The sequence below is a fragment of the Stegostoma tigrinum genome, chromosome 1 (genome assembly GCF_030684315.1).
Source record: "Stegostoma tigrinum isolate sSteTig4 chromosome 1, sSteTig4.hap1, whole genome shotgun sequence".
In the NCBI taxonomy this organism is placed as follows: domain Eukaryota; kingdom Metazoa; phylum Chordata; class Chondrichthyes; order Orectolobiformes; family Stegostomatidae; genus Stegostoma; species Stegostoma tigrinum.
Window position 1 is genome coordinate 168,103,015 of NC_081354.1, and position 26,337 is coordinate 168,129,351.

A 26,337-nucleotide genomic window follows, 5' to 3' on the forward strand; every position below is an offset into this window, starting at 1 on the left:
ATTTGATTAATAATTTGTGCCCAACCGAGTCGAACGCTTTTGCCAGATCAACAAAGACAACTGCGAGGTCCTTACGCTTGTGTTTTGCTCCCTTGATGATATTTTCGAGGATAACAATGTTCTCATTGCATCCGGGAGTGGCTGCTAGAAACCCTTTTTGCCTGGGGTTTATTTCGACTGTTTCACTTATTCCACTTGGGAACCCTGCAGCCCAACGGTATCAATGTGGACTTCACAAGCTTCAAAATTTCCCATCCCTCTACTGCATCCCAAAATCAGCCCAGCTCGTCCCTGCCTCCCTAACCTGTCCTTACTCTCACCTATCCCCTCCTCCCACCTCAAGACCCACCCCCAACTCCTACCTACTAACCTCATCCCACCCCCTTGACCTGTCCGTCCTCCCTGGACTGATTTATCCCCTCGCTCCCTCCCCACCTACACTCACCTTTACTGGCCCCATCCCCACCTCTTTGATCTGTCTGTCTCCTCTCCACCTATTTTCCCCTCTATCCACCTACTATCCGCCTCCCCTCTATCCCTATTTATTTCAGAACGCCCTCCCCTCCCCCATTTCTGATAAAGGGTCTAGGCCAGAAACGTCAGCTTTTCTGCTTCTCTGATGCTGCTTCAAGGCATACAGTGTTTTAGCTTAAGGCATACAGTGTTTTAGCTTTTATTAATAGAGGGATCGAGTTCCAGAACCAAGAGGTTATGCTGCAGCTGTGTAAAACTCTGGTGCAGCCGCACTTGGAGTATTGCGTACAGTTCTGGTCACTGCATTATAAGAAGGATGTGGAAGCTTTGGAAAGGGTGCAGAGGAGATTTACTAGGATGTTGCCTGGTATGGAGAGAAGGTCTTACGAGGAAGGGCTGAGGGACTTGAGGCTGTTTTCGTTAGAGAGAAGAAGGTTGAGAGGTAACTTAATTGAAACATATAAAATAATCAGAGGGTTAGATAGGGTGGATAGGGAGAGCCTTTTTCCTAGGATGGTGACGGCGAGCACGAGGGGGCACAGCTTTAAATTGAAGGGTGAAAGATATAGGACAGATGTCAGAGGTAGTTTCTTTACTCAGAGAGTAGTAAGGGTATGGAACGCTTTGCCTGCAACGGTAATAGATTCGCCAACTTTAAGTACATTTAAGTCGTCATTGGATAAGTATATGGACGTACGTGGAATAATGTAGGTTAGATGGGCTTCAGATTGGTATGACAGGTTGGCACAACATCAAGGGCCGAAGGGCCTGTACTGTGCTGTAATGTTCTATGTTCTATGTTCTATGTTCTATGCCTGGCCTGCTGTGTTCATCCAGTTCTACATCTTTTTATCTCAAACTCCCCTCCCTGCCAGCGAGGTTGGATACATTGGTTCTCAAGGAAATAGGCTCACCACTGGGGATAAACACGATCATGAAATACAGCTGGTTGTTCCCACTTGCTGTAGCCGGTGCTTCACTGAAGATGGTGTTCAGTCTGGTTTGAGAACATGGGTTTTCATACTTTGTGGTGGTTTTTTGAGCCGGTTTTCACCTCAGGCTGTGTCTGAGGCCTTGTCAGTCAGGTTGGTGGCTTTTGGAGATTGTCGGTCATCATATCTGTGGGTCGTGGTCCCCTGGTACAGAACAGCCCTGTGTTGATGTGTTTCAGGGAGATAGCTGTGCAGATAGTTCTCGGGGAGAGTAGCTGTCTGGGATCCTTCTTCTGTTGGTAGCTGCAGGGATGGCTCTGCAACTCTTTCCCAGATCGGGGCCAGCAGTTATACAGACTGTGTGCTCCATTATCACCTCGCTACAGTTCCTCCTCTCAGGGTTGAATGAGCTTCCTTAGCTCTGGATTAGGTGTGAATGGTTTTGATTAAGTGGAATGTACAGTATTTCTGCGAATGAATATTAATTGAAGTTGAGATAACAAGGTGTAGAGCTGGGTGAACACAGCAGGCCAAGCAGCATCAAAGGAGCAGGAAAGCATATCGTTTCGGGCCTAGACCCTTCTTCAGGAATTAATTGAAGTTGAATGCTTTGGTACCTCTGAAGAGTCCAAGATATCTGAAGTTGTTGCCTTAGGGCTGGTTCATTGTTCTTTTAGGGTGAAGGCGTGAATAGGATTTCTAACTGAACCATGGTTCCACACAGCTATCCCCATGATTGTGTATTTGAGAGCATAGGCCAAATGTAATGCATTTCTTTTTGTTTCAAAAATTCTGTTAAAAATCCATGGTTTGGGTCCAGTATTTGAAATGACAGGGATTTTTGTTCTCTCCTGTATACCCGTCCTTTGATACTTTACACCTGTGAGTATCACTCCAGGTGAGCAAAAGCCACCAAGCCCCAAAAGCCAACTCCCCAGATTACCTAACCACACACACATTTATTTTCTCCCTACAAAACAGTGCACAGCCCCCTGAAAGAAAAACACAGAGCAGGATTAGAGAAACTCATCAAAACATACTGGTCCAACATACATTTCGGACATCAGATTCAAAAGTTAAATACATTTTGTCTTTAAACAGGATCAACAAAGTACACCCCCATCAAAAGTCCCCTCCAGGAAGACAATTCTCACACACACACCTCTGGCCTGTTGTACACCCTCTCTAGAGTCAGGGCCTGTGGGCTTGATACTGTGCCCTCCAATTGCTTCCCCCAATGGGTTAGTGTCCTCTAATGCGTTTGGTGCGTACGTGTCAGTTTGATTTGTGTTCCCCAAATTCTAACTTGTGGAACATTTCATAGCATCTCCAGCAGTCACTCTGTCTCCTGCAGGGATCATTCTGGTGAAGTGAATCTTCCTATTAAATTTGAGTGTAAGGGAGGTCATTGCCCAGTGACCCCATTCCCCCTCATAATATCAAACGGTACTCTGGCCCCCTGGGGATGGCAGGTCACACATCTAGAGAAATATCCCATTTACCACTAGGCCCTATCCACTCCCCTCCTGTTAGGGCAACCCCAGCAGCGAAAACCTTGTCTATCTGACAGTCCCAAATGTAAACGCCACCTCTCACCCTCCAGCCGTGTTCAGGTTCAGCTCCATATTAAAACATTCCAACATCCTACAAATCGCTGAAACCTTAGTTCTAAAACACCAAAAACCTACACAGGACTATGTACATCCAATTTGTACAATGCCACCCATCTCTGGGTGGCCAGGCTACAATCTGACGGTTCTGTGCCTTCTGCGGCCCCTGATCAACCAGGGTCCAGAGCGTCTTTGGCTTTGGGGTTCAGAGGATTCTCCTCAGTGTTTCCCCCTTTCTCACGGCAGGGGGGTTCTTCCAAATCCCATACTATGGGAGGGTTGACCTCACCCAACAACATCTTGGCTGAGATAATGATGCCACCCGAAGGTTGCAGGAACAGCAACTCATATTCCGCCTGGGAACCCTGCAGCCTAATGGTATCAATGTGGACTTCACCAGTTTCAAAATCTCCCCTTCCCCTACTGCATCCCTAAACCAGCCCAGTTCGTCCCCTCCCCCCACTGCACCACACAACCAGCCCAGCTCTTCCCCCCCACCCACTGCATCCCAAAACCAGTCCAACCTGTCTCTGCCTCCCTAACCGGTTCTTCCTCTCACCCATCCCTTCCTCCCACCCCAAGCCGCACCCCCATCTACCTACTAACCTCATCCCACCTCCTTGACCTGTCCGTCTTCCCTGGACTGACCTATCCCCTCCCTATCTCCCCACCTGTACTCTCTCCACCTATCTTCTTTACTCTCCATCTTCGGTCCGCATCCCCCTCTCTCCCTATTTATTCCAGTTCCCTCTCCCCATCCCCCTCTCTGATGAAGGGTCTAGGCCCGAAACGTCAGCTTTTGTGCTCCTGAGATGCTGCTGGGCCTGCTGTGTTCATCCAGCCTCACATTTTATTATTTTAACATCTTGGCTGACCCCAGCTCTGCAGCCAGTGGACTGTGTCATCTCTCAGGACCTATTCACTGCTTGGCCTACAGCCTTTTCTGGGGGCTCTCCCCATCCCAGAACTGCTGCCTGGCTTCTTTCCCCTGAGGACCGTGGTGTCTCCATCTTTGGGGCAACGTTTGACTCCCAAACTACAGGTGGGCTGACCTGGCCCGGGAGGGTCTTTGTTACAGCAGGGCCAGTGGCCTGTGGGAGTGTGGCCTCCCCTGGGGCCTTCCCATGCTCCAGGGCCTGACTTCCTGTCCCCTTATTGTGACCCAGACCAGCTGGCTGCCTCTTCATGCGGGTCCTCTATTTTCTTTCCCCCAGCCAGAGTTCCCAGGATAGGGTCAAGGGTAGGATCTAGCAGCTGGACTATCTTCAGGTCTGGGGGAAAGCACCTCCCTTTGCCCCCCCTCAATCCTGAGCTGCTGTCATTGGGCCTGAGCCCCTCGGTTCCCAGCAGGTACCTGTTTGGGTTCCTTCCTTGGCCAGTGTGTCAGCCTGGTGATTGCCCTCAGTGCGGGGTCCAGTATTTACTCTCTCCCCCTCCTGCACAGTCAGCCTCAGGGATTTCCCTTCCTGCCGCCCCACCTGTGCCTTCTTAGGGTTCACCCTGAACCCTTCCATCTCTAGTCACAGACCGGTGCCCTGGTGCGGGCTTCTGGGGCCTCTTACACTAGGCTCTGTGGCTACCGTCTCTGACTCTGTGATTGCAGCCTGGAATCCTGAACTCCTCAAAGTATTTAGGGTAACACTGTGCTACTGGACCCAGTTCTCGGCGGGGCACAGGAGGATCTCTCCCCTCACACTTCTTCCTGGGAGTGGGACAATCCTTCTGCCAGCGTCCACTCTTCCTGCACACAAAGATGTCACACCTTTTATTGAGAGAGCTACTTCCCCCGGGTACCACTCTTCCTTACTTGGAGCGGGCTTCAACTCGTGTACCCTAGCCTAGGGTGACCCTTCAACCCCTGGCTGTGCCTAAACACTAGGGACAGTTGCTTTACCACTTTCTCCTCGGTGATCTGGGGGCCTTTGGGGTCAAACCAAAGCTCAGCCTTGGCCTGTAACCTTGGTTAGCTCTTGGTCGCCAGGATGTGGAGTCCAGTCAGCATCTCTAAGGTTGTCCTAATCCAAGTTCATTCCACAGGCGCTTGCATAAATGGGCCACAGCTTGTCAGTGAAGGCCTGCGGGATTTCTCCTGCCACCTGTATGGTGTTTTCTACTAAGGGACAATGGACTCCCATCGTTGTGTGTCATTGTCTCCAGGATCTCTTCATGGACGGCTGCAAAAGTATTGTGTCCCCATTTGCTATCTGCAGAGACGGCCTTGTGCTGTCCACTATCTAAAAGGAACCGCAGCAACTTGGTCGTTTCTGCTCCACTTCCATGAAGTGGATATATGGGTCCCCCTTATGGGTCAGGTTTTCCACATGGGCCACCATGGCCCTAAGCTGATGAGTTCCACGTGGGAGCTCAAACCAACTCTCCAAATCCCCCTGCTCCTGACCATCCTGGGGTGCGCCAAATGTGTGCTGTCGTACCAGGCTCATGGGCCCTGGTCCCGACCCTTCCCGCACAGGCCCTACACCCCCCTGTACTAGTGGTTGGACTGGGCCTGCTCCCGGTGCCATAAGTGGTGAACCGGAGTTCCTCTCTGCCCTGCAGTCTGTCCACTCTCCCTGCTGCCACACCGGGCCTCCCCCTGGTGACACAGGTGACCAAGGTCCCCTGACTGCTTTACAGTCCTCACTCACCTCGCACCCCCCGCAAACCCTTTGCTCCTCCCTTCCCATCTGGGCCAGTCCCAGGCTGATCAGGCACATCACGCCTTTGGCCTGGGACAGAGCTAGGTCTAGCTTACGGACCTGATCCTGGCAGGGACAATGCTCTCCCCTACTGAACCCTTCACTGCAGGCTACCCTATAGGCTGCCTGGATATCTCTCAGCTTCGCCTCCTACACTTTAACTTGTTTCCCCAGGCAGCAATTTTCCTGTTTCAGAGCCAGCTCACATGTCTTGGCTTCTGTGACCTGACTCCACGGTTAATTTGAGATAACAAGGTATAGAGCTGGATGAGCACAGCAGGCCAAGCAGCATCAGAGGAGCAGGAAAGCTCATGTTTTCGGTTTCGACCCTTCTTCAGAAATGGGGGAGGGGAAAGGGATTCTGAAATGAAAAGGGAGAGAGGGGATGATAATGGGAGCTGCAGATGCTGGAGAATCCGAGATAACAAAGTGTGGAGTTGAATGAACACAGCAGGCCAAACAGCATCTTAGGAGCACAAAAGCTGACGTTTCTAGGCCCGAAACATCAGTTTTTGTGCTCCTGAGATGCTGCTTGGCCTCCTATGTTCATCCAGCTCCACACTTTGTTATCAGGGAGGGAGGGGGAGGCAGATGGAAGATGGATAAAGGAAAAGATAGGTGGAGAGGAGACAGACAGGTCAAAGAGGTGGGGATGGACCCAGTAAAGGTGAGTGTAGCTGGGGAGGTAGGGAGGGGAATAGGTCAGTCCAGGGAGGATGGACAGGTCAAGGAGACGGGATGAGGCTGGTAGTTAGGAGACAGGGGCGGGGCTTGAGGTGGGAGGAGGCGATAGATGGGAAAAAGGACAAGTTAGGGAGGCTGGGGCAAGTTGGGCTGGTTTTGGGCTGTGGTCGAGGGAGAGGAAATTTTGAAGCTCACCGCAGGTAATCTATCTGATTCCTGTACCTGTCCTCCATTTGCCACCTTTGTTGCCTCTCTCACCACAGGTGTGTGCAGCACTTCCCCCATCCTGCTCCTCATCTTACAGCCTTCCTCTGTCTCTCTCTACCGCTGCCTTCAGTTCCCTGACTTTCCCGTCCAGCGCCTGATACTGTCGCTGGAGACAGAGGGGCCAGATTGTCTTCTGTATAGAGTGCTTATGCTCCTTGCTCTCAGTCCACTGGGCTGCTGCATCTGCTGCACGTTCTAATCTCAAAAGATCCAGGACCCATTTCTTAAATATATTCACCTTTTTGAACACACAGGAGGAGATCATCTCCATCATCAGAGAATTTGCTTCTGATATATCTTGTACAGCATCAAATTCCTTCTGCCAGAGTCCTGCCGTGGTCGCCATTCTATAAGAATTCTGGTTTGCGATCAGTAACCTGCTGATTTTTAGGTGGTTCAAATCATCCCCAGATCCCTGGTTCTGACACTAGGCTTAATTTAGGAATGTGAAGTGAAGATGGCAGTAATCGGGTGTTTCAGGGCAAAGAATCTCTGCATTTGTTAAATGCAAAGGTGAATATGTCACAAAGAAATAAAAAGGCGAAAGTAATAACAGGGATATAAAATAAAGGTGAATAAAAATACAGGCATTCAAAGAAGGCAAATTCAAAGCTGTGAAACTGACACTATCAATTATTAACTTAACACAGGCTAACTACTATGAGAAACTTAACAGTAGTTTCAAACACTGACATTTTAATCAGATTTCCTGACCTTGGGGTGCCCTGCGCTGTCACCAACCCAACTTCCCCTCCCTGCCAGCTAGTTTGGATACATTGGATCTCAAGGAAATTGGCTCACCACTGGGGATGAACACAATTGTGAAACACAGCTGACAGTTCCCACTTGCTGTAGCCGGTGCTTCACTGAAGACTTCAGACGATGCTCAGTCTCGTTTGAGAACTTGGGTTTTCGTACTTTGTAGTGGTTCTTGAGCCGGTTTGCACCTCAGGATGTGTCTGAGGCCTTGTCAGTCATGTTGGTGGTTTTCGGAGGTCGTTAGGTTTGCTGGTCGTGGTCTGTTGCGGTTGGTTCCCCTGGTATGGAACAGCCCTGTGTTGGTAGGTTTCAGGGATATAGCTGTGCAGATAGTTCTTGGGGAGAGTAGCTGTCTGGGATCTCTCTTCTGTTGGTAGCTTCGAGGATGGCTGTCTAACTCTTTCCCAGATTGGGGCCAGCTGTTATACAGACTGTGTGCTCCGTTATCGCCTCGCAAATCTGTTGAACTATTATTCCTGCTCTCGGGTCTGAATGGGCTTTCTGAGCAATGGAGCAGGTGTGAATGGTTTTGACTAAGTGGGATGTCCAGTATTTCTGCAAATGGATATTAATTGAAGCTGGATGTCCTGGTACCAGTATTCTAAATGACAGGGATTTTTGCCCTCTCCTACAGTGTATTTAAGGTAATAGAACAGAGAGAAGAATACTATGTTATAGCTGCAGAGAACATGCATACGGAGCAAAATCAACATTAAATTTAAAATTTGAGGAGTCCGTTCAGGAGTCCAATAACAGCAAGGAAGAAGCTGTTCTTGAATCTGTTGGTGCTTGTGTTTAATCGTCTGCCTGACGGAAGAGCTTGTGAAGAAATTATAACCAGGGTTGGGGGGGTGTGCGGTCTTTGATTTTGTTGGCTGCTTACCTTGTGTGATAGATTGAGCTTTGTTCACAACTCTCTGTAGTTTCCTCCCGTCCTGAACAAAGCCGTTGCTATACCAAGTCATGATGTGTTCAGACAGAATGCTTTCTATGGTGCAAACTATAAAAATTGGGAAGAGTCTTTATAAGCAAGCTGAATTTCCCTGACCTCCTGAGGAAGTGCAGGCATTGCTGCGCTTTTTGGCCATCTCATCAATGTCAGTGGACCAAGACAGATTGTTGGCAATCGTCATTCCTAGGACCTTGATGGTCTCAATCAACTCTACCTCAGCTCCATTAATATAGATAGGGGTGCGCCCTCCACCTTGCCTCCTGAAGTCAATGACCAACTCTTTTATTTTGTTGACATTGAGGGAGAGATTGTTGTTTTTACACCATGCCACCAAGCACTCTATCTCTTTCCTGTATTCCATCTCATCATTATGAGATCCAGCCTACAATTGTGGTGTTGTCAGCAAGCTAGTGGTTGCAGTTAGGATGAAATTTGGCCACGCAGTCATGAGTGCATAGGGAATATAGGAAGAAACTGAGTACACAGCCTTGTGGGGCGCCAGTGTTGAGGGTTATATTGGAGGACGTGTCAAATGTAACTGAAACTTAACTTTCTTTCGTAAAGAAATGTGACTTTAACTTTCCTAATATTGATTGGAACCTCCTTTGAGCAGAAGATTTGAATGGAGCTGTTTTTGTAAGGTGTGTTCAGGAGGGTTTCCTAACGCAGTACGTTGACAGGCCGACGAGGGGAGAGGCCATTCTAGATTTGGTGCTCGGAAGCGAGCCGGGGCAGGTATCAGATCTTGTGGTGGGAGAGCATTTTGGTGATAGTGACCATAACTGCCTCACATTCTACATAGCTATGGAGAAGGAGAGGATTAGGCAAAATGGGAGGATATTTAATTGGGCAAGAGGAAACTATGATGCAATTAGACATGAGTTAGGAAGCATGGACTGGGAGCAGTTGTTCCATGGTAAGGGAACTATAGACATGTGGAGACAGTTTAAGGAACAGTTGTTGGGAGTGATGAGTAAATATGTCCCTCTGAGACAGGCAAGAAGGGGTAAGATTAAGGAACCTTGGATGACGAGAGCGGTGGAGCTTCTAGTGAAAAGGAAGAAGGTAGCTTACATAAGGTGGAGGAAGCTAGGGTCAAGTTCAGCTAGAGAGGATTACATGCAGGCAAGGAAGGAGCTCAAAAATGGTCTGAGGAGAGCCAGGAGGGGGCACGAGAAAGGCTTGGCAGAAGGAATCCGGGAAAACACAAAGGCATTTTACACTTACTTGAGGAATAAGAGAATGATCAAAGAAAGAGTAGGGCCGATCAGGGATAGCATGGGGAACTTGTGTGTGGAGCCTGAGGAGGTAGGGGAAGCCCTAAATGAGTTTTTTGCTTCTGTCTTTACGAAAGAAACCAACTTTGTAGTGAATGAAACCTTTGAAGAGCAGGTGTGCATGCTGGAATGGATAGAGATAGACGAAGCTGATGTGCTGAAAATTTTGTCAAACATTAAGATTGACAAGTCGCCAGGCCCGGACCAGATTTGTCCTCGGCTGCTTTGGGAAGCGAGAAATGCAATTGCTTCGCCACTTGCGAAGATCTTTGCATCCTCGCTCTCCACTGGAGTCGCACCTGAGGACTGGAGAGAGGCAAATGTAATTCCTCTCTTCAAGAAAGGAAATAGGGAAATCCCCGGCAATTATAGACCTGTAAGTCTCACGTCTGTCGTCTGCAAGGTGTTAGAAAGGATTCTGAGGGATAAGATTTATGACCATCTGGAAGAGCATGGCTTGATCAAATACAGTCAACACGGCTTTGTGAGGGGTAGGTCATGCCTTACAAACCTTATCGAGTTTTTTGAGGATGTGACTAGAAAAGTTGATGAGGGTCGAGCTGTGGATGTGGTGTATATGGACTTCAGTAAGGCATTTGATAAGGTTCCCCATGGTAGGCTCATTCAGAAGGTCAGGAGGAATGGGATACAGGGGAACTTAGCTGCTTAGATACAGAATTGGCTGGCCAACAGAAGACAGCGAGTGGTAGTAGAAGGAAAATATTCTGCCTGGAAGTCAGTGGTGAGTGGAGTTCCACAGGGCTCTGTCCTTGGGCCTCTACTGTTTGTAATTTTTATTAATGACTTGGACGAGGGAATTGAAGGATGGGTCAGCAAGTTTGCAGACGACACAATGGTCGGAGGTGTCGTTGACAGTGTAGAGGGCTGTTGTAGGCTGCAGCGGGACATTGACAGGATGCAGAGATGGGCTGAGAGGTGGCAGATGGAGTTCAACCTGGATAAATGCGAGGTGATGCATTTTGGAAGGTCGAATTTGAAAGCTGAGTACAGGATTAAGGATAGGATTCTTGGCAGCGTGGAGGAACAGAGGGATCTTGGTGTGCAGATACATAGGTCCCTTAAAATGGCCACCCAAGTGGACAGGGTTGTTAAGAAAGCATATGGTGTTTTGGCTTTCATTAACAGGGGGATTGAGTTTAAGAGTCGTGAGATCTTGTTGCAGCTCTATAAAACTTTGGTTAGACCGCACTTGGAATACTGCGTCCAGTTCTGGGCGCCCTATTATAGGAAAGATGTGGATGCTTTGGAAAGGGTTCAGAGGAGGTTTACCAGGATGCTGCCTGGACTGGAGGGCTTATCTTATGAAGAGAGGTTGACTGAACTCGGTCTCTTTTCATTGGAGAAAAGGAGGAGGAGAGGGGACCTAATTGAGGTATACAAGATAATGAGAGGCATAGATAGAGTTGATAGCCAGAGACTATTTCCCAGGGCAGAAATGGCTAGCACGAGGGGTCATAGTTTTAAGCTGGTTGGTGGAAAGTATAGAGGGGATGCCAGAGGCAGGTTCTTTACGCAGAGAGTTGTGAGAGCATGGAATGCGTTGCCAGCAGCAGTTGTGGAAGCAAGGTCATTGGGGTCATTTAAGAGACTGCTGGACATGTATATGGTCACAGAAATTTGAGGGTGCATACATGAGGATCAATGGTCGGCACAACATTGTGGGCTGAAGGGCCTGTTCTGTGCTGTACTGTTCTATGTTCTATGTTCTATGTTCTTCCAGGCAGTTAGGGATTGGCGATAATATCTGGCCCAGCCATTGAATCAAACAATAATTTCCAGGGATAGTAGGAACTGCAGATGCTGGAGAATCTGAGATAACAAGGTGTAGAGCTGGATGAACACATCAGGCCAAGCAGCATCTCAGGAGCAGGAAGGCTGATGTTTCTGGCCTAGACCCTTCTTCCAGGGGATGGCACCATTTTGTCACAAGGAAGCAAATGGACTTTCATTTGTGTTCTCTTTACATTGTGGATTCCAAAGTAGAAATGCACTCTCCATGCAGCAGTCTGCCCTGGATGCTACCCATCACTGAGGATACATACTGGGTGGAAATTACAGGAGTGGGTAAGGAAGGTGACACAGGCCCTTTTACCTCCTGATGCCACATCCTTCAACTGGATGCACAGAATGCCTGATTATAAACAGCCCCATGGATCACTGGCAAACACGACAGGACTTACCAGCTGACCTGTATGAAGGAGATGCAAAGTAATCCCTTCATTTGGACGGTAGTAAATGCCTAAAATTCTTGACCCGGAGAGTTGTGGAGGTTAGATCACTGAGAGTATTTAAAGAAGGGATAGATACATTTTGGAAATAGCAGGGAATTAAGGAGCAGGCAAAGAAGAGGAGTGGAGGCCTGGGGTAGATCAGCCAGGATCTTATGGAGGGGCTGGCTTGAAGAGTTGAACGGCCCTCTCCTGCTCCAACTTCTCATGGCCATTCTTTTTACCTTTATTCGTCTTGCTCGCTTTGTTTCATATTTTGGTTCCAATGAAGTGTTTAAGTTGAGAATAAAAAACAGTTTTGTTTTCTTTTTACACATGCTGACAGGGCTGTCTTATACTTTTGAAATATTCTGCCTTTGTTTCAGCGTTCCAGCATTAACATCTATTTTTATCTCTTTGTTAGAATAACATAACTAACAGAGTGGGCCATCTGGGCAATTATAACTGGAAAACTGTTCCTTTCAAATTTTGAGCGACTCGCTGTGTTTACACATTTGGATTAGGGAAAATATCTTCCCTTTGAATCCTCCCCTGGGAATATGTGGCTGAGTAGATTTTATCCCCTGGGTCCAACAGCACCTCCTGCCCCAAGCTGGAAAACAATTACTCTCACTGCCGGAGGTGACACAGTGGCTCAGTAATTAGAACTGCTGCCTCATAGCTCCTTGGACCCATGTTCGGATCCACCCTCAGGCAACTGTCTGTGTGGAGTTTTTTTTTATTTTCCCCGTGTCTGTGTGGGTTTCTTCGAGGTTCTCCGATTTTCTCCCGCAGTCCAAAGACACACAGGTTAGGTGGATTGGCCATGCTAGATTGCCCATAGTGTCCAGAGATGTGCAGGCTATGTGGGTTAGCCATGCAGGGGTCGGGTATGGGGGTAGTTCTGGGTGGGATGCTTTTCGGAGGGTTGGTATCAACTCAATCGGCTGAATGGCCTGCTTCTGCATGGTATATATTCTACAAATGGCAGCAGTCAAAATCATTGATTTTGCAAGGCTGCTCTTGAAGTTGGGGCAAGATAGTTACCCACAGGCCTAGATTAATACTCAGCAGCCGTAGATTCAAATCCCACTATTGCATCTGTAGATCTACAATTGAAATTGAATTAATTAATGCAGTTATTAAACAAAAGCAAAATATACTAAATGCTGGTGTTCTGAAATAAAAAGAAAAAAAATGCTAAATATTCAGCAAATCAGGCAGCAACTCTGGACAGAGAAACAGTTAACTTGTGGGTTGATAGCCTTTCATGATTTCTGGGTTGCAAAAATGGAGAGGGGCCCAGGACAATCTGGGTACAGCAAGCTTATGACACTGGGACGAGCTGCAGTGTTTGTGGCAGCATCAACGTTCCATCTCAACACCAGCTGGGCCTTGAACAGAGCCACCATAGGCTTCAGGCATTCCTTCCTCAATCCTTTCAGGCCTCACCTGTACTCCCCAGTTTACCAGGCAGAAGACTATACCTGGCAATTGATCCATGTATCTTGCCAACCCATGACTGCTTAAGCATGAGGCCGTACTGTGAATGCTGATGCACACCACCTACATCTGCCATTTGTAACTTTCCTTGAGGATGGCCTTTCTCTCAACAGGAGCGAAACTGGCTTAATGTCACTGGGCTAGTTATCCAGAACCCTCGGCCAATGTTCTGGGGACATGGGTACAAATTCTACAACGACAACTTTGAACGCAATTAAAACAAGATTGGGAATGAAAAATCCCTGTAACCGTTGTTAATTGATTGCCCCAACCCCAAAAATCCTGTTCATTTCTGGTCTTTAGGGAAGGAAATCTTCTCCTTACTTGGCCTGGCCTCCTGACCCACAGTATCGTGGTTGCCTTAAAGTGCCCTCCTGGTAGTTAGGGGTGGCCAATAAGTGCTACCCTAGCCCACAATGCCTACACCCCATGCACAAATAGAAAAAAATGCACTCATTCCAAGCTGTTAGTGGAGACATTTATAGGAGAGAACAGCCACTGAGAACTTTCTCAGAGGTTCACACATTTCCCACTACTACTCCATTATCAACATTTGATGGGGACAATGGAGGCTCAGTATCTGCAGGAAGTTGAGCATAACTGGGCCTGTTCTAAACATTCCGATGCAGACGAGACTCAGCTATCACTGCATCCGTTACCTGCTTCTGTGTGCTAAATGTGTATCAATGTGAGAGTGACTGCATTGATGAAGAGTGCATTGGGCTAATTTGATGTGGCTTCAACAGAAAATGATACCTCTGAAGTCTGTGGTGGGTCTGATGTCCTCGGCAGCACCTCTTGTGTTACTGGCCATGCAGGAGAGATGATAGCATTGTTAATTCTTTCTACACTCATCCACATCTTCCAGCTTATCCTTGGCCAGAGCTTCCTGTGGTCATCAAGGGACACACACACCAATGCCAGTACTCATCAGAGTTTAGGCTCCCATGACCGTTGCTTTTATCACTTTGTCTGGATTTAACACTCACGTCCCCTTCTGTAATATGCTGGCCTGCTGCAATCCACCCAATTTCCGTTACTTCCTCCTCGATCTGCATGACTGAAATGAAGGGCACAGAATATCTCTCTTGTGGTCCTCGACTCTCTAACAACATTACTTCCCTAGCATGAGAAATATTCTCCTGGCCTGGCTAAGCTTGTCAGATTGAACCACTTTAGATATCCATCATTGTGTCACTGAAAGGCCATCTATACGGACTTCTGACAATGGTCCTAAGGTGTGAGACCACACTGTTACTCATAATATTCAGTGGACGTTGTTGATTCCCAAAGCATTGTTGAGCAACCTCACTACTAACATCAACATTATCAGTTAAGATATGCAGGGCTACCACTTTGTCATCATCTACATCACTTACCTGGCCAGTCCTCACAATGCCACTGCAGCGCTTGGACAGTATACTGTTTGCATCACCACTCCATGGCTACTCACTTCTCTGACTACTTCTGGCTAAACCTCCTCCATGAGGCTTGCTGGCCTTGTCTTTCCATTTACTGATACTGGAACCTCATTCCATTTCCACCCCGTTTGCAGCAGTATGTTGAGAAAGGGTTCACAGCAGAATGAAACAATCACTTCTCCAACAGAAGTCTTTCGATCACGAGGCACCTTCAACACCCCTTTTCACTACCTGCAACAAAAATGAAGGCTCTATACTTGCCACTTATTTTAAAAAGAGTGAAGCCGTCATAGTCCTACCGTACCAGAGGATGGTCTTATTAGAGAGAGATGACTGGCCGTGGTTTAGAAGGTTGAGAAGGAGAGTCCTTCCTGGTAACCTCAGCCTGTGCAGGAAATATACCCATGTTATTGACATCACCCTGCATCACAAAGTAAGCCTTTCAGCCAACCAATCTAACGGACCCACCCCAGCCAGCATGAAATTGTACCCATCACAGACCTTCACTGCATGCTAATTGGCTGCATTGTGGTGAGTCACCAAGAAAATGTGACTCCGCGTTAAAAGTAGTTCATTGCAAAGCACTTTGAAATGTCCGCTGCTCGAGAAACTGCTCTCCACTCCCTGGAGCAACACAATTAATTGTTCTAGCTCCAGCGAGCGCATCTTAAACAAATTATTCAGAGTGCAAGAACAGTCCATGGAAATTTCCTAGGTAACACAGCGTGGAGCTGGAGGAAAACAGCAGGCCAGGCAGTATTAGAGGAGCAGGAAAGTTAACGTTTCGGTTCAGGACCCTTCTTCAGAAAATATCTCCATAGAAATTTCCTATTGTTCTTGGCAGTGAATAAGTAACATGCAAAAAGGGACTTGAACCCTGGATTCTCACATTAAAAGTTTGACATACTCCCAGCTGAGCTGTTCAAATGCCAGCTCCAGACAAACACTATTGCAGGTCAACTGTAATAGTGTTCTGGGGCACAGAATACATATTTAGATCAAGCCATTAGATTGATAAGTGTACAACAGACAATTTGCTCAGTTCTAATCTCCCATTTCAGAAGTCATTCAACACAAGTTTATAGCCCAACAGGTTTATTTGAAAACACAAGCTTTCAGAGTCTTACTTCTTCTTCAGGCACTAGAGAGAAAGGTAGTATCCAACACAAAATTTATAAGTAAAAGATTAAAGGGCCACACCATTGATGAGGATGTACTAAACAAACGTAAGATGCTGTTAAATCTTTAATCAGTTAGAAGTTTTAATTGATTAACATGTATATGTAAATCCCTAAATTCCTTTCAAGTCCTCATTCTGTGAGGACTAAAGATTAGTCAGTGTAAAGAAGGGGTGACACTTTAGGTCAGACAAAGCACGTTATGTGCGAGGAATCTCTGAATCTATAGGGTGAGTTTGTATTTGCAAATACATTCTACTCTGTTCAAAAAGCACACAATTTATAGACAGCCAGTCAATGTGCCATTTTATAAATTCCGACTTTAGAAATAAAACCAGTCTGACTCCAAACCAAAACACAAACAGATTCTAAACAAGGCCTCGCACCTAATGTGCGTTGTCTGACTGAAAATAAAACCCCTTCTTTAGACAGACAAGACCTTTAGTTCTCTCAGGACAGTGACTTCAAAGGAACTCAGGGATTTACATATACATATTAATCAATTAAAACCTTCCAAATTATTAAAGATTTAACAGCATCTTACGTTTATTTAGTACATCCATATCAGTGATGTGACCCTTTGATCCTTTACTTATAAATTCCATGTCTGATACTACCTCTTTCACTAACACCTGGAAGAGGAGTTAGGCTGCGAAAGCTTGTGTTTTCAAATAAACCTGTTGGACTATAATTTGGTGATAATGGGAACTTGCAGATGCTGGAGAATCCAAGATAACAAAGTGTGGAGCTGAATGAACACAGCAGGCTAAGCAGCATCTCAGGAGCACAAAAGCTGGCGTTTCGGGCCTAGACCCTTCATCAAACAGCCTCTCTGATGAAGAGTCCAGGCCCGAAACGTCAGCTTTTGTGCTCCTGAGATGCTGCTTGGCCTGCTGAGTTCATCCAGCTCCGCATTTGGTTATCTTGGACTATACTCTGGTGTCATTTCTGACCTTGTCCACCCCAGTCCAACACTGGCACCTCCACATCATGTCTCCCATTTCAGGTGCTTTTATTTTGGAATCCTTCCAAAGTTGGAAAACAATTGGAATGCATGATTAATTATCCAGCAACAGTTTCCCCACCTACCAAATTTCAGGAGCAAAATGCTCCAGGTTTGTAGTTTTAAATAGCAGGATAGGAGACATAATATTGCCTGATGGCTCATGAGGCTAATTTCAGAGGAAGTCCTTATTAGCAAACTGCTAAACCAGAATTGATTTTATTGCATTATTGCCTGTCAGACCAGAGCGAGATGACATGATTGCAACAATAAAAAGAACATTGAGTTAAAGGGGAACCATTCATGAATAGGAAAGCATGCCAATCCATTAATTAACATCAGGTCTGCAGTTAGCAGAAGCCAGTAGAGAATTACACACATCAATGGCTTTCATTCTGCCAGCTCAACTGCAACTACATGCATGTTGTAATCACCTCTGTCCCACAGGGACTCTGGCTGTTGTCTGGTTTCCAAAGTGACTTGCACGGTTCATTGAACGATGGAGCAGTGATCTTTCTGTTGCTTTGAGGTAGCCTGCTAACTAAAAAATCTTTGGAAATGTAATGTTAACAATCATTGACAGAGATCTCCTTGACCTAGTAATGATGCATAAGGCTGGCTGCATGATTGGCACACACATTTTATATTTTGAATTATTTTTCTTGTTGAGTATTAAGAAGCATGCGGGTTATAAAACAGGAAGTTATATTCAAAATAAAAATCATGAATATATGCATTAATATTCTAGATTACTGGTATGACAGTGTCATTAATATTTTCTCAATAATCTGAAGGTTAATCAAATACATTAGAGGAATTTTCTGAAAGACCTTCTATTGCTTCTTAATGCATGGAGTATAAATTCAGTTCCTTAATATTCAATCATAAATGTATGTATTTAGAGAAAAAAATCTGTAATCAATCTCCATTGGATAAGATAGAAGTGTTGAATTTTCCAACTTGTCCTTCTGCTATCCATCTTTATGATGCTTGGCAGCAATTGCAGATGTCTTTCAACACCTCCAGATACAAGACTGTGATCCCTGTGCCCATGGGTGAAAACATAAGAATAAAGTTCAGTGGATTATCTCAGGCCCAAATACATCTGTATGCCGTGTCTTTCTAATCCTACCTTGCTTTCTTTGAAACTGCAAACGGAGATTTAGAAAAGGGCCCTAAATGATTCCAAATCAGCAGATTAAGAATTTAAGCTGTTTAAGGAGACATTGATGAGAAAGGCAAGTTCTCAGAAAGTATTTCTGATATCCTTGGATAGTGATGTTTTTTCACCAGCCGTTGCAACTTTAGAGTAAATCACGTTTCCCGACCAAGCTTTCGGTGAGAAAAATTCTGCTAAATCCAGTGAGAACAAAGGAGCGCAGGAAGAAAGAATTGCTAAGAGATGTCTCATGGCACCAGGTTATAGTCTAACAGGTTTATTTGAAAACACAAGCTTTCAAAGCCTCAGTGCTTCTGCGGGTGTCAGTCTATTTGAAAATACAGGCTTTCAAAAGGTTGTGTTTTCAACCAAACCTGTTGGATTACAACCAAGTGTCATGTGATTTCTGACTTTGTCCACGCCAGTCCAACACCAGCACCTCCACACCATGGCTAAGAGATGTAACAGGGATTATAATGTACTTAGAATCATAAAATAGTGCAGAAAAAGGCCATTTAGCCTAGTAGGTCTCTATCACCTGTTTTTATGCCAGTGGTTTAGGTTCCACTTATGCCTCTTCCCATCCTAATCTGCCATTAATTCCCTTCTCCCCTATCTATTTGGCTACTTTCTCCCTAACTGCATCTACACTTTGCCCATCTATTGTCCTAGACTGCTTGTCATAGTAAATTTCATGTTCTATCATTCTTTAGATAACGAAGTTTCTTTTAAATTCCCTGTTGGAATTCTAAGTGACTATTTCAGTTTGTGTCTTCTCATCTTCCTCACAAGAGGAATAATTTTTACCATATCCATTGCAACATAACCTTTCAGAATTTTTAGACACCACTGTTAAATCACCTCTCTACCTTCTTTCTTCAGGAGAAAAGAAATTCAGTCTATTGCTCCTTTCTTCATATGTATTTCCATGCATTTTACACAGTAAGGAATGTTCTCTGCATTCTCTCTAGTGTATCTGTATTCTTTAAGTAACACAGCAGCCAGAACTGCACGCAGTGCTTGTGTGGTCCAACCAAGATTTGGCAAGTTTAGTATAGTTTCCCTGCTTGTGAATTTTATCCCTCAAACTATAAAACCTTTGGGTTATTTTTCCTGCGTTATTGCAACTTTTGGTAAATAGTTTAACTTAATTAATACCCTCCTGTAATTTATTATTATCCTCCCCAGTATTGACTTATTCACCCATCAGCTGCCATTTGTAAAATCATATTTTTTCTATTCAAAACTCCAGATGGTTAATGTAAATCTTGAACAGTGATTCCAATGCTGACCCTTGAAGAATGCCACTTCTACCTTTTGTCATTCTGCACCTTTTATTCCCTCTCTAAGTCAGCTCACAGTCCATTCTGCTATTTAACAACAATTCTATATTCTCTGACCTTATTCATTAGATTATCATGGATGCATTGTTGAATGTCCTTTTAAAACTTTTTTTTTTGAAATTAAGTTTACCAGTGTCTACCCTCTGTTAGCTCTTCAAAAATTTGAGCAGTTTGTCAAGTGAGATGTTTCCTTTTGAAATACATACTAGTTATTCATTATTATAATTCTTATCTCAATGTTTTTGTGTTCTGTCATTTAGAAAAATAGTCCCTAATTTTATTATAATGTGTTGTTTATAATTATATTATATATTATGATAACTAATTATTTAAAACTTTGTATTTAATAATTAATGATTTACTATCTCGGCCAGCTGTTGTTATTGAACAGGCTAAATCTCCTCAAAACATGTCAAGGATGTAGCCTAGACCTGAACTTTTTCTTATTTTAAAAGCATGTACCAGGCATTGCTTTCCGGTTGCAATTCGATGGGTCATACACTATGGCTAACATACAAACAAAATAAAGGATTGGAATAACTTAATTCTACTGGAAAATCTAACAGAAAGACAGATTGTTTAATACTAAACAGCAACTGTCCCAATATGGTAATATCCCATAAACACAACCTTGGCAAAGGCAAATTCAGTAAAATACATTGTTTCACATGCAATTCTGGCAGCTGGAAGAGAACCCAAGTGTTTAGCTTTCGCAAAGAGAGAGAGAGAGAGAGCAAGAGAGAGGAGTAGCAGCTATCACAACCCAAAAAGCTACTGAATCCTGGTTCTGTGAGAGCTTGATTCCATCCATTCAGGCTGTTTCTATTGTTCCGGTTTTGTGGGGGAAAAAAAACCCCAAGGTCACACAAGCTGTTTTGCTTTATTGGCTTGAAACAGACCGCACATTACCTCCATGTCAATCTCTGTTCATTAAAAAAAATATACCTCTTAAAGCCACAGTATTGACACATTCTCCATCATTCCCTGTGGTATTATCCTGTCAAGCCCTTAATGGTCTCCTATACCCATTACAGCCCTCTTTATTCTTGTTTATCACATCACACTCCATTTGATTCAATTCATCTGCACATGCCCCATTTCTATTTAGGTTTTATGCTTTCAGATATTGATCGCTTTCCATTTAGAACGCCACTATTGGAACTGTAAAAGGTCACCAATTCCAAATTCAAAGCATTTAGAAATACAGAAAACACAAACAGAAATAGGCTATTCAGCCCTTTGAGCCTGCTCTGCCATTCAATAAATCGTGGCTGGTTCAATGTGCCACTTATGGCATAAATGCTTTCTTTCACTGTGATCTCTGGTTCTTATGCCAATTATCTTTCCACAGGATATCTTTTTTTCCTTGTTTGGCCTTTCTTTCTGAAATCTGTATGATTTCAAAAATCACTGTCCAATCTCTTGTTGGCCAGCTTTGCATAACGAAGACAAACACCATTTTCTCCAGTCTATGCGCATTACTTCAGTTCCGCATCTCTGGAAGAATTCCACTAAATCTCTAATTCTGAACTTTCTCCAAATCCTTCATATTCTTCCTAAGGATGGTGCTATAAACTAGGCATAGTGCTTCAGGTGGAGATGAATTAGTGTTTTACACCAGTTTAATGTAGCTTCCTGACTTTTGTACTCTTTGCCTCATTTTAAAGTGACAATTCACAGAATTATTACTGTACAGAATGAGGCTATTCAGCCCATCATGTCAATGTCATCTCTTTGAATGATCAGTTCACCTCGCGTCACTCTCCCCATGACTCTGCCCAAGAGATTAAAATTCTGTAAACTCCTCCTTTTTTAATAATAGACTTTTGAATGTTCCTGTGGAACCTGCCCCCATCACATTCCCAAACAGTGCTTTCCAGGTCTTGACTGAAAACAACAAATACTGGAGATCACAGTGGGTCAGCATTCCAGGTTTTATCTTATAGGGGAGGTGATGGCCTAGTGGTATTATCACTGGACTGTTAATCCAAAGACCTAGATAATATTCTGAGGAAATCCAAGATAATACAATGTGAGGCTGGATGAACACAGCAGGCCAAGCAGCATCTCAGGAGCACAAAAGCTGACGTTTCGGGCCTAGACCCTTCATCAGAGAGGGGGATGGGGAGAGGGAACTGGAATAAATAGGGAGAGAGGGGGAGGCGGACCGAAGATGGAGAGTAAAGAAGATAGGTGGAGAGAGTGTAGGTGGGGAGGTAGGGAGGGGATAGGTCAGTCCAGGGAAGACGGACAGGTCAAGGAGGTGGGATGAGGTTAGTAGGTAGCTGGGGGTGCGGCTTGGGGTGGGAGGAAGGGATGGGTGAGAGGAAGAACCGGTTAGGGAGGCAGAGACAGGTTGGACTGGTTTTGGGATGCAGTGGGTGGGGGGGAAGAGCTGGGCTGGTTGTGTGGTGCAGTGGGGGGAGGGGATGAACTGGGCTGGTTTAGGGATGCAGTAGGGGAAGGGGAGATTTTGAAACTGGTGAAGTCCACATTGATACCATATGGCTGCAGGGTTCCCAGGCGGAATATGAGTTGCTGTTCCTGCAACCTTCGGGTGGCATCATTGTGGCACTGCAGGAGGCCCATGATGGACATGTCATCTAGAGAATGGGAGGGGGCGTGGAAATGGTTTGCGACTGGGAGGTGCAGTTGTTTGTTGCGAACTGAGCGGAGGTGTTCTGCAAAGCGGTCCCCAAGCCTCCGCTTGGTTTCCCCAATGTAGAGGAAGCCACTCATATAAAGGGGGCCTGAGGGGCAACTTTTTCATAAGAGAGCTGTGCATGTATGCAATGAACTGCCAAAGGAAGTGGTAGAGGTGAGTAGAATTACCACATTTAAAAGACATTTGGACAAGTAAATGTGTAGGAAAAGTTTCGAGTGATTTTGGACAAATGCAGGCAAGTGGGACTAAGCCAGTTTAGGAAATCTTGTCACCATGACAAGTTTGGCTGAAGGGTCTGGGTTAGATCTCCAACGAGAGTTTGAGTTGTGGATTGGTGTCAAGTAACCTTTATTGCAATTTCCAGCTTCATCTCTCCAGAGCAGTAAGACACACAAAAAGCTTCAGAATGTTTAAACTTACACCACACACGCCTGCCTTTGATTACTGAGATAACAAGGTGTGGAGCTGGATGAACACAGCAGGCCAAGCAGCATCTTAGGCTGTGGAGCTGGATGATACGCCTTTGATTACTATTGGCCAGCGGTGCCAAGTATTCCCTTTGTAATTGGGTTTCTGGTACAGCATCTTATACATTTCAAGCTTGTCTCTGCAATTTCAATGTGTTTCCAATTAAGCTAGTCACCTCACTGAACAACTGAGAGACGAACAGACTTGTGGTCCATCACCGGTCCTTCATGATGTTTCCCAGACGTTCTTATCTTCATTCTTGAGGCTTTTCACAATGGGTATGTTATTCACATTTGCCAGCTGTACTGTGTTAACTGCCAATTAATTAGATACTTACCAACCACACCTTTTAAATTCCTCATTACAGAAATGCAAAAGAATATTGAATTTTGATCAATTCCAACAAAGTTGTGTGGGTCTGCCCAATGTTAGAATTCTTTAACTAATACATTTGTCTTAATGTGCTCATTCAATCCAAAGTCTAATATCTGCTAATTCCTTTACCTATGATTCAGTTCTCCCTGTAATAATAATGGGGGCTGCTTTTCCTCTAATACTTTTAGTGATTTTTTTTGTATATGGGTTCATCTATAACTACTTTGGAATCCATATCAATGATTATGTGAAGGATCTTCACTAAAACCTACTCTTAAAATTGTAACAGATTGATTAAATAATTCAAGACAAGCATCTAATTATAGTGTGAAATGTTCTTATTTATGCCATTCATAAACAAATTGAGCTGCACAGTCTGTCCCAATCTAGTGACCTTGAGTCCACAGAGCTCCTATTGTTTCACTTGTAAAGACTACATTATGCAAATATTTTCCCAAGCTATGTTCTTCTGCATTATACACGGGCAGCCTTCAGCCATTTTGCACTGCTAAGCTGTGGGCATCCTTAAAGTCTGTTTCTGTGCTTTATGTCTTTATAACACTTCCAGGACAGAAGGTGGTTATTTTGCCCTTCATGTCCACCATTGAATCTTTTGGTGTGAGACAGCATCGCCTGTTTTTAATTTCAGGACATACTTGTTCCAGAAGAATGATGCCATCAACCCCCTTTCTCTTGATTGAGCCTAAAGGTCATAATTGGTTTACAGTTGCTGAGGATTGATCACTGTTGAGTCTTAATAAAAAGAGGCTCTTCTTTTAACAAAATGATAACAACTAGGTATAAGTTACATTAGTTCATCAGATAGACATCCTCAATAAGACTGTGAGGAGTCCTTTGGATATGGGACTGCACATCACAGAATCTGGTAGTATCACAATCATTCACAATGCATCAGCTGTAGGCACTGAATGGATTTTTAATCTTGACATTAAACTACAACTGCTTCCCAACCACATGAATTTTTCATTGATGCCTGTGCATTCCTGCTGTGTGTAAATTAGTTACCATATTTCAAAACAGCAATTGCTTTACAAAAGATATTGCATAGTCCAAAAAGCTCTTTGAGATGTTCCACAGTTGTGAAAGACATGATATGAATACAGAGATAGCCAGAACTACTGATGCAGGAGATCCTGAGATAACAAGGTGTGGAGCTGGATGAACACAGCAGGCCAGGCAGCATCAGAGGAGCAAAACCTGACATCTTTGGTCTGGACCATTCTTCAGTAAAGGGGGAGGGGAAGAGAAATCTGAAATAAATAGAGAGACAGAGGGGAAGGCAGATGGAAGATGGATAAAAGAGCAGGTGATGAGAATATATATTGTTTTCCTTTTCCTTTCAGTGCCATGAGAGCAGTAGCATCCAGCGAAGCAGGCAGGTCAGTTTATCAAGATAATAAAATGTGAGGCTGGATGAACACAGCAGGCCAAGCAGCATCTCAGGAGCACAAAAGCTGACGTTTCGGGCCTAGACCCTTCATCAGAGCAGAGGCTTGGACCTTTTCCCCTGGCCCAAAGGAGACTGAGGGGTGACCTTATAGAGGTTTTTAAAATAATGAGGAACATAGATATATTTTCCACAGTGTTGGGGATAGATTTAGGGTGAGAGGGAAGAGATTTAAAAGGAATTTGAGGGGCAAATACTTCACACAGAGTATGGTGCATGTACCGAACAAGCTGCTGTAGAGGTGAGTACAGTAAAAACATTTAAAAGATGTTTGGACAGGTACATGAATAGAAAAGGTTTAGAGAGATATGGGCCAAACACAAGCATATAGGAATAGCTCAATTTAAGAAACCTGGTTGGCATGGATGAGTTGGGCAGAAGGGTCTGTTCCTGTCCCAGTCCAAGTTTGGAAAGTTAAAATCCCCTAACATTATCACCCTATCATTCATACAGATAACTAAGATATCCTTACAATTTCCTTCTCGATTTCCTGTTAACTACTGGGGAGTCAAAACACAAGCCTATTAAGGTGATCATTCCTTTCTTATTTCTCAGTTCCACACAAATAACTTCACTGGTTGTACTCCCTAGAATATCCTCCCTAAGTACAGCCATAATGTTATCCCTCATCAAAAATGCTGCCCGTCTTCTGAGGAAGGTCACTGGACCCAAAACATTAAGTCTGATTTTTTCTTCACAGATGCTGCCAGACCTGTTGAGCTTTTCCAGCAACTTCTGTTTTTGTTTCTGATTTCCAGCATCCGCAATTCTTTTGGTTTCCATCTGGATACGTAAAGGTAGAAGAAAGAAGATGGTGGTGGAGGGTTGCTTTTCAACTGGAGGCCTGTGACCAGTGGTGTGCCGCAAGGTGCTGGGTGCACTGCTTTTTGTCATTTATGTAAATGATTTGGGTGTGAATGGAGGAGGTATGGTCAGTAAGTTTGCACATGACACCAAAATTAATGGTGTAGTGGACAGTGAAGAAGGTTACCCCAAAGTATAATGGGATCTTGATCGGATGTGCTGAGGATGGGCAGATGGAGTTTAATGTGTATAAGTGTGATGTGCTGTATTTTGGCAGCACAAATCAGGGCAGGAATTATACACTTAATGGTGAGGTTCTGGAAAGTGTGGCTGAACAGAGACATTGGGGTGCAGATTCATAGTTCCCTGAAAGTGGAGACACAGGTGGACAGGATGGTGAAGAAGGCACTTGGTACACTTGCCATTTTTGGTCAGTGCATTGAGGACAGGAGTTGGGAGGTCATGCTGCAGTTGTGCAGGACATTGGTTAAGCCATTTTTGGAGTATTGCTTTCAATTTTGGTCTCCCTGCTATAGGAAACATGCTGTGAAACTTGAAAGCCTTCAAAAAAGATTTACAAGGATGTTGCTGGGATTGAAGGGCTTGAGCTAAAGGGAGAGTCTGAAATGGTTGGAGCTATTTTCCCTGGAGCATTGGAGGCCTAGGGGTAACTTTATGGAGGTTTATAAAATCATGAGGGGCATGGTTAGGGTGAATAGTCAAGGTCTTTTCCACAAGGTAAGGGAGCACAAAACGAGAGAGCATAGGTTTAATGTGAGTGGAGAAGGACTTAAAAGGGACCTAAGGGACAACTTTTTCATGCAGAGTGGTGCATTTATGGAATTAACTGCCAGAGGAAGTTGTGGATGTATGGTATAATTACAACATTTAAAAGGCATCTGAATGGGTAATGAATAGGAAGGGTTTACAGGGATATGGGTGAAAAGCTGGCAAAAAAAAGCTCAACGAAGGATATCTGGTTGGCATAACCGTGTTGGACTGAAAGGTCTGCTTCCATGCTGTACAGCCCTATGACTCTATGACTCTACATGGTGCCTTTATCTCAAGATT